This window comes from Procambarus clarkii, unplaced genomic scaffold (genome assembly GCF_040958095.1).
Source record: "Procambarus clarkii isolate CNS0578487 unplaced genomic scaffold, FALCON_Pclarkii_2.0 HiC_scaffold_157, whole genome shotgun sequence".
Taxonomy (NCBI): domain Eukaryota; kingdom Metazoa; phylum Arthropoda; class Malacostraca; order Decapoda; family Cambaridae; genus Procambarus; species Procambarus clarkii.
Window position 1 is genome coordinate 591,560 of NW_027189190.1, and position 6,910 is coordinate 598,469.

The following is a 6,910-nucleotide window of genomic DNA, read 5'->3' on the forward strand; positions in this document are numbered from 1 at the left end:
GTTCTAGATAGAAAACTATCACCTGAGGACCACATAAAGAATATTGTGCGAGGAGCCTATGCTACGCTTTCTAACTTTAGAATTGCGTTTAAATACATGGATGGTGATATACTAAAGAAATTGTTCATGACTTTTGTTACGCCAAAGCTAGAATATGCAGCTGTTGTGTGGTGCCCAACAACAGAAGTTGGCCCATATCTTAAGAAGCACATCAACAAACTGGAAAAGGTGCAAAGACATGCTACTAAGTGGCTCCCAGAACTGAAGGGCAAGAGCTACGAGGAGACGTTAGAGGCATTAAATATGCCAAAACTAAAAGACAGAAGAGGTGATATGATCACTACATACAAAATAGTAACAGGAATTGATAAAATCGACAGGGAAGATTTCCTGAGACCTGGAACTTCAAGAACAGGAGGTCATAGATTGAAACTAGCTTAACACAGATGCTAAAGAAATATAAGAAAATTCACTTTCGCAAATAGAGTGGTAGACGGTTGGAACAAGTTAGGTGAGAAGGTGGTGGAGGCCAAGACTGTCAGTAGTTTCAAAGCGTTATATGACAAAGAGTGCTGGGAAGACGGTCTCATCCTTTAACTACACTTAGGTAATTACACACACACACACACATACATATTATATTATATTATATTATATTATATTATATTATATTATATTATATTATATTATATTATATAATATTATATTATATTATATTATATTATATTATATTATATTATATTATATTATATTATATTACATTATATTTATATTTATATAAATATATATATATATATATATATATATATATATATATATATATTTATATATATATATATATATATATATATATATATATATATATATATATATGTCGTACCTAGTCGCCAGAACGCACTTTTCAGCCTACTATGCAAGGCCCGATTTGCCTAATAAGCCAAGTTTTCATGAATTAATATATTTTCTCTATTTTTTTTCTTATGAAATGATAAAGCTATCCATTTCATTATGTATGAGGTCAATTCTTTTTTTATTGGAGTTAAAATTAATAGATATATATGACCGAACCTAACCTATCTTTATAGGTTAGGTTAGGTAGCTGAAAATGTTAGGTTAGGTAGTCGAAAAAACATTAATTCAAGAAAACTTGGCTTATTAGGCAAATCGGGACTTGCATAGTAGGCTGAGATGTGCGTTCTGGCTACTAGGTACGACACATTATATATATATTTATATATATATATATATATATATATATATATATATATATATATATATATATCGGACAATTAGTAAAAAAAAAAAAAAAAAAAATTAAATTATTTTACCTTGTACCTAGATCCACCAGGCCTGTTTGGTGCCTGTTTCAGTACTTCAGAAATCTGGAAGGTCACATCCTCCTCCTCAACTTGTGGATGTGCGTTGATATATGATTCTGTAAAATTAAGTTATTTATATAATAATAAATTCAGTATAACAATAATATTCTGTAAAATTAAAAGTAATTTATACATCAATCAGATAAAACTCTCCAGAGATGGTGATACACAACATATAAAGGACAAGTTTCAGAACAAAATATGCATTTAGGAATAAGGTTTTGTACATGTAGGTAGCACATGAGAAAATAAGTGGAAGGTGATCAAGTTTATATTAACATGTTAATGACTTTGTTAAGGCTTTGCAAGAATGAAAAAATATTAATAATATAATATCACCTACCAATTAATTGTACATCATTTATAAGTCAATTATTTGCATTATTATTATTCAATACTAATGATATAAAAATGCATTTTGTAATCTACTATTTATGCAAGTATTAAGCACAGGATCATGAAATAAACTGCAAAATACTGTAATGGATAAACCAATTAATTTTACATTTTCCTATAGCTAAGTCAGTCAGTTCTATTAGCAGCAGAGAACAATTATGCCCAACCTCTATTAAATGAAACAATCTTAAGAGCAAGTGATAGAAATATAATCATTTATGCTTGGGATTATGGAATGGTTCCAAATATGAAAAATATCAAGTTTTTTGGTTAAAATTTTTTAACTTAAAATTTACATTTTTAAGTGAATTTTAAACTTTAAAAAAATTATTTAATTTTTTGGTTACTTACTTAAAATAACATTATATAGTTCTTGTTTTTGTAGAAATGCCAATTTCTTCTTTTGCCCTTCCAGACTGTATAGTGACCACAGGCCGTTTGTTCATATCTTCATTATTCTTCGAACTGTGGTTTCACAATCAGACCCACGTACACTGGTTAAAAGCATCACCTAAAAGCAACAACAAAAATGTAGTACACTGACGAATTTTGAATAAATATATATATATATATATATATATATATATATATATATATATATATATTAGTTGATTTTATACCCGCATTAGGTCAGGTGATAATACAATGAAGGTGATAATAAAGCCATTCACAACTGCAGGCCTAATAAAAAAAGGAGGTGGCATAGCAATATCTTACAAAGATACCTTCATCTGCAATAGTCTCATTAGTAATAGAGACGACTATTGTGAATATACCTTTGCCAAGTTCTCCAGTAAATCCCTTAAATCCTCCTTGACTATAAGTGCCATCTATAGATTTCCCAATACCGACATAGCTTCATTCTCAGATAACGTAAGGAATCTTATCATAAATAACAATCTCAACAAAAATCAAACCAACTTAGTGGTTTGTAATGGTGAACAAAACATGCAGATACTTATATATAACCTGTGAATAGAGTGTAATAACACCAAAACTATTTGTTTATTGTTTTATGACCATAATAATTGAATCACTAATATGATTCACTAATATATAATCCTAATAATAATCACTAATATATAATCCATTGAGCATGCTGCATCTCTTTCAGTCTCTTTGCAATTTGAACAAGAGGGTTTTTAATTGATCGAACCATATTCTTAAAGTAAAGTAAATGAGATGTATTCCATATTTTGCAAAATATACGATGAAGGCACACAAACATTCATACCAAAACTGAAGGGCAGGATTTATGAGGAGACATTAGAGGCATTAAATATTCCAAACTTGAAGACAGAAGGAAAAGAGGAGATATGATCACTACGTACAAAACAGTAACAGGAATTGATAAACTTGACAGGGAAGATTTCCCGAGACCTGGAATTTCAAGAACAAGAGGTTATAGATTTAAACGAACTAAACAAAGATGCCGAAGAAATGTAAGACAATTCACTTTTGCAAACAGAATGGTAAACGGTTGGAACATGTTAGGTGAGAAGGTGGTGGAGGCCAAATCCGTCAAAAGTTTCAAAGCATTATATGACAAAGAGTGCTGGGAAAATGGGACACCACGAGTGTAGCTCTCCATCCATCTGATTGATAACCCAAATGAATTTTTCATGGATATGATACCAACATCAAATCATAAATCAGATGTGATCCTATCCCCACTGGATTTTGAAGAAGCCATAGACAGTATGCCTATGCACTCTGCACCAGGCCCTGACTCTTGGAACTCTATATTCATCAAGAACTGTAAAAAACGTTATCGCAGGCCCTTCACATTCTTTGGAGACAAAGCCAAGATACTGGCATTGTCCCTGACATACTAAAAACCGCAGAGATAGCACCGCCCCATAAAGGAGGAAATAAGGCAGAGGCAAAAAACTACAGACCGATAGCACTAACATCGCACATCATAAAAATCTTTGAGAGAATGCTAAGAAGTAAGATCACAAAATACATGGAATCACAGCATCTCCATAACCCCAGACAACATGGTTTCAGAACAGGGCGCTCTTGCCTATCACAGTTGCTGGACCACTCTGACATGGCACTAGATGCCATGGAAGACAAACAAAACGCTTTGACAAAAAAAAGCCTTTGACAAATGTGACCATTGTGTTATTGCACATAAAATGCGTTCAAAAGGAATTACCGGAAAAATAGGCAGATGGATATACAACTTCCTGACTAATAGAACCCAATGTGTAGTAGTCAACAAAATAAAATCTGGACCATCAACCGTAAAGAGCTCAGTCCCCAAGCGTACTGTGCTTGCTCCAATACTTTTTCTCATCCTCATATCGGACATAGACAAGGACACAACCTATAGTACTTGATCATCCTTTGCAGATGACACTAGAATCTTCACGAGAGTAGGCAACATAGAGGACACGGCAAACCTCCAATCAGATGTAAATCAGGTCTTTCTATGGGCTACAGAAAATAACATGGTGATTAACGAACATAAGTTTCAGCTCATGCGCTACGGAAAAAATAAAAAATATAAAAACGGAAACCACTTACAAAACTCAGTCAAATCATAACATTGAACGGAAAAGCAACGTAAAGGATTTGGGTGTACTGATGTCAGAAGGCCTTACATTTAAAGAACACAATAAAGTAGCCGTCACAACTGCAAGAAAAATGACAGGATAGATAACAAGAACTTTTCACACTAGAGATGCTATACCGATGATGATAGTTTTCAAGACGCTAGTGCTCTCTAGAGTGGAATACTGCTGCATAATGAAAGCCCCTTTCAAAGCTGGAGAAATTACTGACCTATACTTATGCATTTATCTTCGGTTTAACACAACAGGCACCAGACACACGCTAGGCATCATACACACTAGGATAAAACAAACATTAGGCCAGAAGTCAGAAAAGAATTCAAAGAATTTTACTGGAAAGGCTTGCTGTTAGGAAAGGAAGTAATTGAGATGAATTAATGCACAGTATGTCAATTTTGTGAAATATATGATAAAGGAACAAAAACATTTATACCAAAACAAAGATGCAGAACTAGGAAACAGGATTTGTTCAACTGAAATTTCAAGACGGACAGAGACCAAAAGACACAAAAATGGAATCAATATACGAAGAGGCCAAACCCCCAAACATACCAGTAATACAAAGAGAAACAACTACACGGCAGTGAGGAGAGAGGCAGAAAGAAATTTTGAAAAAAAGGAACAAACAAATGTAAAGTAGAACAAATCATATTCTATAAATACAGCAACAACCAATTGCAGGTAAAGGATAATATTCAGAGCTTTTAAATGCATGGATGGCGAAATACTCAAGAAATTGTTCACGACTTTTGTTAGACCAAAGTTGGAATATGCAGCGGTTGTATGGTGCCCATATCTTAAGAAGCACATAAACAAACTGGAAAAGGTGCAAAGACATGCTACTAAGTGGCTCCCAGAACTGAAGGACAAGAACTATGAGGAGAGGTTAGAGGCATTAAATATACCAAATATACTACACAAATATATATACTACACATGCACAATAAACTACCCTACACAGGCTGAGTATGGTGTGTACAATAAATTATTAGCTAAAAGATAAGACTGAGTTTGTATAAATGGGGGTTAAGTCAGAGTGGGAAAATGTAAGTGGAGTGCCTAAAAACCCTGTCCTGGGACCTCTGTAATTCATAATATATACAAATAATTTAGACTCAGGTTTGATCAGCAATATTTGAAAATTTCCAGACGATACAAAAGGGATTTTTTTCTGGATTCAGGATTATTTTTTTATGGCTGAAAACAGGTTTTCAGCAATAAAAGAAATACAGTATTGCTGGAACAACCGTCGACATCTTCAAGAGAAAACCTGAACATCTTCAAGAAGTGAAGATGACCTTGAGAAGAAGTATAGGTTGGGAGAAGTATAGGTTAGGAATTGTCTCCAAAGAATTCTCAAAGAATTACTCGTTATTGCTATCCAAGATAATTAGACGAGCCAAAGCTAAATACTACGAAGATAAATTTACCCAAATAAAGAGTACCTTACCTAAAAATATGTATGTACCTTACGTAAATAAACATTTGATTTTGAAGTGCCGGACAAACAAGGCTGTGGTGGATATGTGGGCCTGAGGGGCCTGTCCAAGCAACAGCCTGTTGGACCAAGCTCTCACATGTCAAGCCTGGCCTTGGAAGGGCTTGGTGAGTAGAACAACTACCAGAACCCTATAATGCATGTATCAAGGTGTCCAGGCAGTGAGCACCACATAATGCAGTGCAGTCCTGTAAGAATAAGCACAGTAAGTATGGGCATGGAGGGGGTGCAGCAGTGGCTTGTGAAGGGCTGGAGAGTAAATGGACATGCCCAGGGGTAAAAAGCATTAGGGTAACAGAACATAGCCCATAAAAATAGTAATGACAATGAATGAATAATTATATGAATGCAATAATACTTCATATCTCGATAGGAATACTAAGCAGGATGCAAGACAAGGTACTGGTGGTGATAGTGGTTGGTACAAGTCCTCACATCCCCACAGACACCAGTAACAGCCCTCACCTCCCAACACAGTACCCTTGTAGCGAGTTAATCTTATACTCGCTTCATTATCTTATAGCATAACTAATTAACACTAATTACAGAAGCTACACAGGTGATACTTTGGTGTGAGTTGAGCGCACTGAGCGTCGGTATCGCTACACCCTTGTTCCTTAACAACCCTTTGGACCTTTATTACAGAAAAATAGAATCAATTAATTTAATAAAATATAAAATATAAGTGCTTACTTACGATAATACTATCGGTGGAACACAAAATCTTCTTCTTCTTGATAGTAGGTGCAGTTTGCATGAAGGGTTAGTCCTCGCCATGACTGAACTGACGACAAAATGGCCGATGTGTTGATATGGCGTCAGGTGACGCTGTGACGTCACAGGTGAGGGACGCTTTGCGCATTACTCCCTCGTACTTAAAAAGTACTACAGGTACTTTTTGGTTTTATTTTTGAATATGGCAGAAGTTGGACAGCTTTTCAAATCATTATAAGGGAGTGAGTTCCATAGACTAGGTCCCTTTATTTACATAGAGTGTTTACATAGATTAAGTTTGACTCTGGGGATATCAAAGAGATATTTATGTCTGGTGGGGACGT

At 34.6% G+C, this 6,910-nt stretch overlaps 1 protein-coding gene across 4 annotated transcripts in view; it reads right to left on the bottom strand.

Annotated features, from left to right (window-relative positions):
- LOC138361054 (uro-adherence factor A-like) overlaps window positions 1-6,671 on the bottom strand; it is a 10,326-nt gene extending 3,655 nt beyond the window's left edge. Inside the window, exons 1-4 of one of the 4 annotated variants that reach the window (XM_069320531.1) lie at window positions 6,550-6,669; window positions 5,823-6,040; window positions 2,127-2,286; window positions 1,329-1,435 (exon numbers count right to left, since the gene is read on the bottom strand). The gene's annotated coding sequence lies outside the window, so the exon portion shown is untranslated. Of the gene's footprint in view, window positions 1-1,328; window positions 1,436-2,126; window positions 2,287-5,804; window positions 6,041-6,545 lie in introns of all 4 variants that reach the window. The other 3 variants (XM_069320532.1, XM_069320530.1, XM_069320533.1) reach the window with 3 other exon arrangements.
- Window positions 6,672-6,910: the final 239 nt, after the last annotated feature.